The sequence below is a fragment of the Falco peregrinus genome, chromosome 3 (assembly GCF_023634155.1).
Source record: "Falco peregrinus isolate bFalPer1 chromosome 3, bFalPer1.pri, whole genome shotgun sequence".
Lineage (NCBI taxonomy): Eukaryota > Metazoa > Chordata > Aves > Falconiformes > Falconidae > Falco > Falco peregrinus.
In genome coordinates, this window is record NC_073723.1 from 21,927,213 (window position 1) to 21,937,356 (window position 10,144).

Genomic DNA, 10,144 nt, shown 5'->3' on the forward strand with positions numbered 1-10,144 from the left:
ATCTTCTGGATAACTGGGAATAGAAGACAGACTCTGTAGTGACTGTATAGAAGGAAGCAGCACTAACATTTGTACTAGAAGGTCTGCAAAGGAGGTGTTAGCAAGGTAAATGGTTGCCATAGGTTAAAAGCAAGCTGCGTGTTTTGAATTAGTTCTTTAAGATTGAGGATCTAAATGTGGGAAAGAGGGCAGTAATATTCTACTGTGCCAGAGTTTAACAAGACTGTGAATTTTATATAGCTTGATTGAATGTGGTAAATGTTAAAGTCCATGAAAAAATATGGAAGCCTTCAGCAGAGATCTGTGCCTTCTAAAGGCATGGACTTGAGTCAGACCGGGGAATGAGATACAAAAGTAGGTGAGAGGTGTTAAGTAGACTTTGGAGATGATTTGACTGTTCTGTTCTGAATCACATTTTGGTCTTCTGTCATGGTGGAAATAATGAGAGGAAGCGCCCCTGAGCGAGGGAGGTAGCATCAGTTGAAGCTGTTGGTCTGTAAATGAGAATCAACAGCTGTGGAGGTTAGGAATTAAAAGGGATGGGGCTGTGTCTCCATGCTGGGTTTGGTGTGAGCTTTCCTCTCTATCTCTGTACTCCTGGAACCTCACTTTTACATGTTCTCCCGCTAATGTGAGTGAGCTGACCATTCATTCACAGTAAAACATGTCCTTTTCATTTTTAATTATCATAGCACTACCTATTTTTTCCCCTTTCTTCCTGTGGAAGGCTTTTCTCTATACTAATTAAAAAAAAAAAAAAAAAAAGTAGTGACATTAGAGTCCTTAAAAATCACCTCTAAAGAAGTTAGAACTGCTTTTCGATCAGCGAGCCTATTGTCACTGCGGAAGCAAGCAAAGCCTCTGCCCTGTGGTTCTGTCTACATCTTGTGTCCACAGGTAACGTGTGCGCACAGGAGGCAGAACATGCACACAAGGGCATGCCTGCTCTGCAGTCATCAGTTAAACACATAGTCCACATCTTGCCATCGTCACACTCCTAACCGTGCGGATCTGTGTTGAGATAACCATTTTGTAATTGTTTTCTGTTTGTGCAGAACTACAGTCCTTGTAAAAGAAAACGTGACTTTGGAATCCAGCTGTCACTGGCATGAGTCTTACAGGCAGGTCTTCTAAGTCAGATGTTTTGCACATCTTTCAAAAGTGAGATTTGAAAGTAGAGGAAAGGGGATGATTATTTTACTTTTGATGCTGAAGAAATAACTATTGGTTGAATTGGTCGATACTTGTGATCCTCACCAGTACAGGTCCCGTTTTGCTGTGCCGTTTTCTGCCTCTTCCACTGCTGTGTGTAAAATGCTCTAATTGCACTGATAATTTGAGCCTATGTGGCGTATGAAGTGCTATCTCTTTAATTGTAGCGCTACTTTAGGTCATGGTGCCATGACTGCCTGCTTACGAGAGGGTGTAGTCCTCTCTCCAAACTCCCTTTTCACATGTAGACAAAATATAAGGGCTGTGCTGGTGTAAGGTAGGGTGGATGCAAGTTGGTGTTGCGTAAATAGTTACAAATTTGGTGCTCCTGTAGTTCGAGGTGACGCTTTCCCTGAGGAGTCACAGTAATGGACGGTGCACGCTCTTAGTCCCAACACAGTGTGGAATAGGTTCATCTCTGAGCCTTTGTAATGGCCTGCAATGTGTCTGGTTATACTGGCAGCCCTGGGCTTATCTTCAGGACAGGCAACAGGAAAGGATGCTAGACTTTGGACCATCCACTTGCTTAACTGAAAATACAAGTGTAATTCCTCAGGTACGGTTAACTGCCACAGTTGTTGTCAGACACTAAGCCTTAACACTAATATTAAAGGAAAGTGAAACTTAATGGGAGAGCTTTGCTGTAATCCAGACGTACTTGGTGTGCCTTATCTTGGCGTCATGATATGATGATGCACTATTTCCGTTCTCCTTTTGGTGCTCTTAAAGTTGGACCAAACTCTATATAAACTGTAAGCATTCTGCTGCTGACTGCCCACATGGAGGACACCCGGGCTGCTCGCCCCCTTCTACACAGGTTATAATGTCCTTTCTCTTCTCAGCACCACACGATGTTCCCCCAAATACTTAAACATTTTAGAGGCTGAATTTCTGCTCCTGCGCATCCTGTCAAAGTTTGGACTGCTGTGCAGAGTGGAACAGTGGGAGTATAAGGCACTGCCAGGTAAGAACAGGTAGCACTTGTGCACATTGTAAACAACTGCACAGAGTACAGAGTAGAGGTCTGGTGAGGTTGCAGATGTCCTTTTTGGTGCTAACAAAGATGTTGGTTTCCACTGCCAATCCCACCCAATAACACTTGTAAAGAGCAGAGTCATTCGTTAATTTTCTTGTTGGTCAGCATTGCCTGATGTTTTTGCCTTCTGAGGAATCTCCGATACGACAAGTCACTGGTGACAATCTGAGATAGCTTTAAGAAGCAAGCACTGTTTAATGGTTCTCACTTGATAGTCAAAGGACTCCTCATGCTCCGTAAGAAGTCATTAGGAGCTGGTGATGCAAATAATACCACCAGCTGAAATAAGAAATACGTGTGATATGTGCAGTAAGAGGAACTGAATTGCTCTCTGTAGAGCTGCTGCTCAGTTTGCTGGCCCTGGGGTGAGAGATACATCCCTCATGATTTTCCATGCCTGTGCATTTTCTTCCCTTGGATTTTATGCTTCAATTTTCTTCAGATTTTGCCCACAGCTTGTTGATTTTTAAGCAAAAAGAGCATACTGCTCTAAATCCAATGCCTTCTGTCGCTCTGTGCTTTACTTTTCCATGAATTCTTCTGGAAATCTTTGTCTGCAGTTGGAAAGGTGCTTTAAATTTTGTGATGGGAACATCAAATTAATGGTGGAAGTTTCAGGTGGCAGGTGTGGTCCTGAGTTCAACTTTTTTATGCCCCTGATTTAAGATGCAGGGGACTGAATGCACTGGCACTGCTCAGGAGATGGTGGTGCAGCTCTGTGGGACTAGTCCAGAGGGAGTGGATCACAAGCTTTTCATACCAACTTTACAACTGGAAGGAGGTTTATACAAAGTTGGGCCTGTGTTTTATTTTTTGACCTTTTAATTGAGAGAACAGATTGCTGTTGACATAACGCATCGTATGCCGAGCAGCCGTGAATTGCACAGAGCTGTAGAGGATGTCTTTAAAAACAACAGCTTTGGCAAAAAGCTCCTTAGTGAGAGAAACGTTAATGTCTTATTTCAATTAAAGCAAACATTTATGTGTGAGGAAAACGGCCAGGTCCATTTTACGATGATACTAAAGGGCATTAAGGTGTCAGTAAAATAAACAAGGAAGGGTAGCAATGTATTTATCCAATAGAAACACAGCTAAAGACTTCAAAAGCTTTATGGAATTAAAAGAATGTGTGCAACAAGTTTTCTTTCCAATTTAAATGATCGATATATTAATCTTTCACCATTACTGAGAGGTGGTATTCCTTAAGTATTGTACAATACATCAAAGTTTGGTGGTTTTTTTTTTTCTTTTCTTTCTTCTGGATTTGAGCAATACAAATTTAGGACACAGTTTTGTATATGAAACTGCCTTCATCGTTCAGTGTGTGATTTAGTCTCTTAAATATCAATAAAACTGATGGAGAATCATATCCAACAGGTTAGAAAGTTGAAAGCTGATCGAAATATCCAGGGATCTCATCCCACATGCAGTGTTTGCCTGATTGTGCATCCTGATGTTTGAAAGCAAATCAAAGGATTTAAAGTAGGCTTTGTCTGTCATGGATTTTGTTGATTTTTTTTTTTTTTGTTCCCAGATCTTTCACTTGGCTTCTTTAACATTAGCAAATGTAGCCATTAGCTTGCAGATTGCAGGTAAGGTAGGAAAATGTATTATGTAACAGGAATACACCAGTTGCAACAGACTTGCCTGTTTCAAGATGTGGCAATACATACGCCTTAAAGTGATGTCTAACTAATAATGACCAGTTTATATAGTTCAGGAGAAGTGAGCAAGCAGTGTGATGATCAAGGCCAGTCGGTGTTACCACAGATAGTAGCACTTGAGCAGTTTCTGCTTTGCATCAAATGTGTGACTTCCACACAAATATTTACAATTTTTTCTTCTTCTTTTTTTTTTTTTTTTTTTTTTAGCAAAAAAGTGTGGTCATATTAATTGCTGTAATATTTAACACAGTAGTCAAGCAAACCTGTTGTTACTAGCTATGAAAAAATTAGTTTCCAAAGGATTAGCAATTATGATCTTCAGCAATGTTAACTTGTTTACATGGACTACAAGGTTATATTCAATTAAATCAGTTTTGACGTGGCTCCTGAAGTCATGTTCTAAGGCTGTCCAGCTTTCTAGTACAATTAGGGGGAAAAAACCAACAGAGTTTATAGAAAAGCGCTTTTTACGGTTATGTATGTGAGCACAAGCAGCCATGTACTTTGCTTCTTGTGGCTTTTTAGTCTTTTTTAGTTCAACCACAAATAGCTGTTCGCAATGACCCCTACACACAACAGCCACGTACCTTTCACTCCCTCCAGGAGTTTCTCCCTTTCCCTCTTTGGAGCCTGTGCTGGCCCAGCGCTGTGCCTCAGCTGCCTGGCTCCTGGCGGGCGTTGCGGCTGCCTCTCCATCACTGCCTGCTCCAGCTGCTCCAGGGCTGGGTGTCGGGCAGGTCTACTCCAGGACCTCAGAGGCTCAACCCACCGATCTATCATCTCATTGTACCTGGCTGATGAGTTCAGAAGTTACCAGAGTGGAGTTAAGAGACTGCGTAACTGCGTAAGCTCTGATTCTTTAGAAAAGTTCAACATAACCCTTTGTTTATGCTGATATCAACTGTGCCTAGCACGAGGCGGGGGTGTGAGGAGGAAGCAGATCTGGGTTTGCGTGGACCACCAGCATCTGTTCTGGGGTAGATAACGTGGATCACAGTTGAGCAAGCTAAATGGAAATGCAAAACTCTCCCATTCGCTAATTGATTTTTTTGTAAGACTTCAATGAATATTTGATGAATCCCCAGTCTCAAAAGTAAAACTCCTGCTTGGGGAGGATACCCAGACATTTTAATTTTGTATATCTGTAGAAGGGGAAATAAGGTGATATATGAGAAGAGAGGCTTCTGAATCGAGCACTAAACCAGTTGTGTGGTCATGAAGTAACTGGATTGTGGCTGTCTGCAAATTACACATGATGGCATGAAAATAAAATCCTATAGCATTTGTTGGTGTGAACATTTCTTTTAAGTCACAAGAATTTTCATTGTATCACAAAATTATTAGAAGAGATGCCTTTTGTATACTTACGGTATTTTTCAGCTCTCTTAAATGACTAAAGTGGTTTGAATCAAGCATTTATCTGAAATTTCTCATCCCCTTCGTAGGCGGCTGCTGCTTCCTCTCTTGGGACAACTGAAGCTTTGTTTTTCTCCTACAAAATGTAGGAGGGCTTTCCTCACTGAAGGAGGCAAAAGGGAACCTCAGCTGTATAAGCTGAGCAGTTCCAAAGGAGGGAACCATCACGCCTGGAGAGAAACATGTCCCTGTCTTGTTGCCCACTAGCCACAAACTCTCCTTGCCACCACCTCTGCTGGCCACCCAGGCAATCAATAGCTGTGAACTTGCCACTGCTGTATTAGAGTGTAAGTAGTGACGTTGGTAGACGTAGGTGAATAATTTCCTTATGTAAAGAGCAGTTATTGATGTGAAACATACGAGCTGCTTCATCATTTGCAACTGCCTGGCAATGTAGACATGAGCCTGGCGGGAATCCTGTGTCTAAACCTGGATACAGTAGATCCGGATAAACACCCTGAGCAGGTCCTTGAATGCCGGCGCTTCACTCCTCCAGCGCAATAAGCAGCGATTTTGTCTCTCGTGTTTTCGGAGTGTAAGCTCCTTAAGACAGATGCCATGTCTGTCATATGCGTTTGAAGTGCTTCATGTGCTCAATCCAGCCCATGCTCAGCAGGTCCTTGATATTATTTGGAGAATCTAAGTATAATTGCCCAATTATTACATCTTGTAGAGAAAATAGTACATGATTAGGCCATTAAAAGGTTGTGTGCTGAGTAACTGGATGAAGATTGCACTGACAATTCAAGTTTTTCCTGTCTTGAGGGCTCAGATTTCTGAAGTCTAGTAAAGCAGATTTGATTGTACGAATCTGTGTAGACTGCCATGCCAATTGCATTTTGAGGCTGTATTGGAAGCACAGTTATCCCCTCTCAGAGCTACGAGTGGAAAGCAGCAGCACAATGCAATTATCTGCCATATGTACCTGACAGTGGAGAGGTGTTAATGGGCTTCTTTGCTATTTGCCAGAGCGCAAAACAGCGTTGAGGCCAAAGTACGTAGATGTGATGAACCATCCTAGCCTTGAAACCTTCCCAGCCAGACAAGGCTGTTCTGCCTAGCTGCTTCTTAGCACCTGCTTTTAATTTCTTATGTCTCTTAATTCTGTAATTAGCTCATCACATTATTTATTTTCAGCCATAATCTGTGCTGTTTTTCAGCCTTCATCCCTGGTCTTTCTTTGAATTTTCAGCAAGGGTGATGATCAAAACTCTTGTTTCACTTTACGGAAGCACCAGCACTTTTCATGTGAAACTGTAGGGTTTTTTTCCTTTTTTTTTTCTTTTTTTTCCCCCCCTTCTCTTTTCTGTAACCTCAGTCTTGGAAATAGCTGAATCCCTTGAGCAAAAGCTTCCCAAAAAAGATCCTATTAGTCAGACAGCTAACATCAGGAATGTTTAGCTGAATTGTTCGAAGTTATCCTGAAGCAGAGTATTACAATGGAAAATGTTAAGTAGCCTCTGCACAAACGCAGCTACTTGTGCTGCCATTAATAAGCTTGGCCTTGTAGAGAATGTTCTTGTGCTAGCTAAATTAGATTAACCAGTAAATTTTCTCCATCTCTTAATGTCTATCAGATTTAAGAATTTTGGGCTTAAGCCTGCTGCCACTAAAGATGATGGTAATACTGCTGGATTCTGTGTGAACACGGACTTTTCAGGAATGATGTCAGATTTTTGTACTGTTGAAATCTGTGAGTATTAAGAACACAAGAATATAGAAATTAAAATGCAAAATTAAAGTGAATAGCTTTCAGATCAAACTTCAGTGTGAACAAGAAACGTGTATGGTGTTTCAGTCAGTTTTAGCATTAGCTTGTAAAAGTCTTTATATTAAGAACATAGGAGTCCCCCTGGCTTCTGGTAAAATTACATTTTTAATATTGTAAAAAAAATAATAATTGTGTGATGAAGAGTTCAATTCCATTTTTCTGAATGCTTCATATATCTGAAGAATTACAACTCTCAGGAGAGCATAAAATAATATCTAAAGTCATATTGGTATTTAATGTTTTATCATTGCAGTTCTGCTTGCAGCCTCCGTACCTTATTCCATCACCCTCAGATATGCTGTGGCGTTACTCAGATTTAAATAGCTTTTACGACTCTCTGGCAAGACAGCCATTCCAAGCGTATTGCCTGCACTGATCGCTGAAAAAACTGGTAATATAAGCTGCTGCCCTTTTCAGCTGGTGATCACTGCCTGGTGCCAGTATTAAATACTAGGGAAACAAGCAGTATCCCAGGGTCTCAGCTGGAATATTGTCACTCAGTGGGGTAATATGTGCTCTGCCCCTGCGTACAGGTGCGACATATACAGATTTAAAATACAGAACAAAACCCCTCAGTATTTCGTGTGTGCAAGGCAATTGTTGTCCCCGTGAAAGTCTACAGTATCTTCAATGTTGTTTCATGTTGGTTGTGAGTTCCCAGAGGTTGGGTTGGTGGGGTTTTTCTGAGCTAAATGCTGCCCTGCCAGGGCAATGGCCAGACGAGGGCTGGCTTTGGCAGCAGGTAGTTCAGTGGGATGAATCGTTACCTGAGGTAACTCACCGTGCTGGACTCATGTGATATCCCAGCTAGCTGGAGTATTCTTGTGCTGCTCTGCTGTACATAGTATGAACAGCCTTCATTCTTCAGCAAGGACAATATGCTGTGTCGGTGAGCTGAGCCCCTCCGCTTAGCCTGTGCTTCGTGCCCCCCAACGTGCCAGGGAGAAGAGAGGGAGGTGGGAGGTTTTGGTACATTTGGGGTGGGAAATGTGTGCCACATCCTCCCCAGTTTAAACACAAAAGGTGATGGTGACCGAAGAGTTTTACTGACCGTTCCTGGAGAGCAGGAGCTTATTCCTGTCAGCGGAGGGCTGATGTCCCATAAAATGTGCAGGGACAGCAGTGACTTCTGACCCCTGAAATACAGACTATCCACAGACTCGTGAATACACAGACTCTATGAATACAGAGAATTCACAGCAAGTAGCCATGCTGGACCACCTTGCAAAATGATCAGATCAGCTACAAATGAGCATCTCTCAGTTGCTCTGCTGAGCTAAATGGGAGAACCTCTCTGAAGCTTGTTTGTGGATTATTTTAATAGCAGCAGTCTCATCTTGGTGTGTGGGACTTTAATTGTGCACGTCCCATTAGTGCTAATGGAGTTATGCACCTGAAGTCCAGTGGATGGAGATGAGACAATAAATCTAGGGTTACAACCTCATTAAAGTTGTTTATTTCGTGTGTAATAGCCCTTTTGCCACCAGGATACCTTAATTCATTACTTTATTTGTCCCTTTGAATGAAGTCTCCTCATCTCAAGATCATAGCTGCCTTTTCTGCGCTGTGCCCTGGGATGACCACTCATACTTTTCTCCATCTCTGTTGCTCAGCATGGCAAAAAGAGTGGACCCATCTTCTGAGAGTTACTGGGACCCTCATACAGAGAATTTTTTTTAATCTTTCAGGCCTCACCGATTTCTGTATTGTTTTTCCTTACGAGTGCTGGAAGGTACTGCTAGGCTGTGCCATTTCTTAGCACAATTTTCCATTACTTTTGGGACTCCAGCTGCACTCAGCGCTTCCCTACGGGCAGTGAGTGGAAGCAGGGGGCAGTGGAAGCAGGGGGCAGCAGCAGCAGCCAGGCTTGCACTGGAGAAGGCGTGTGTGGGCATCCAGGAATGAGCTGCTGTGGCACATGGGGTCTGGGGTAAAGGCTCTTGAATAAAAGCAGTGGAAAAAGAGAAGGTGGGAAAGCCAAGAGAGGGCTGGAGCTTGCAGAACCAGAGAGAGCTCACTTCCATGAAGAGCAACTGCCAACAACCATTTATAAAAAAGGGTGGTTTGTGAAGGGATGAAGTGTACTGATGGCAAGCAGCCTAGTAGGGCCACTGGGCAGAGGAGATGTCTGCTCTAGTCCCACAGGAGAAACTTTTGACAAGTAGGCACGTCGTCTTGTATCCATCTTAGGAAGATGGATGCCTTCATCCTCTGCTGCCTTGTACTCTTTTGAATCCTGTTTGTCTCTGAAGAGTGATACATACAGGCATAACAGGGCCTTTTCCAATCCATAGCAAATAGCAGGTGACAAAACAAAACAAAAATTTACTCTAATGGCCTTTGTTGTGAACTTCTTGTTTTTTCAGCAAAAGTGATTTTGTTTGTGCTGGTTATGAAAAGCTTTGCCAGGCCAAGACTTTCTACAGCAGTTAATAAGTTGGGTTCCTATCACAGTATGTCTTAAAAAGACTGGTTTGCCAAAATTATTATTTGAGATTATGATTATTGGCCTTTTCTGGCATGGAAGGGTTGAAAAACCTGCTTTAGGCCCACGTTTCACAATTTGAATGTTCGTGAGTGTTGTGCTTTTGGCAGGGAGACCCTGAGGTTACAGGGAGGATTGCGGGGAAGTGAGTGCCTGTGCTTTGGCCAGCCCAGTATGTCGGAGGGCAGCAGAGACAGGGGTGTAGGGGCAGCTTGGAAACAAAATGTTTCAAAAACACTGGTAATAGGGTGATAACCAGATAGGCAAAGGGTGGATCATTTAGGAAAGTCTTCATGGGGGGAAAGGAAAGGGGAGGAATTAGGGAGACGAGCTATTTACCTGCCCTAGGAAATTAGCTGACTGGAAGTAATGCTCGTGTGAGAAAAACATGAAAAGCAGATGTAAAGAGGGATTTTCATATTATCGAGTGGGAAGTGTGCAGCATGGAGGAAGCTGAAACGAGGTAGAAAAATCATGAATGTAAGCAGACTGGAGCCAACAACAAGCAGTCTGCTGCAAGCAGTTGGACAGTGTTGGTGAACCGGGAAGGGAAAGTAGAG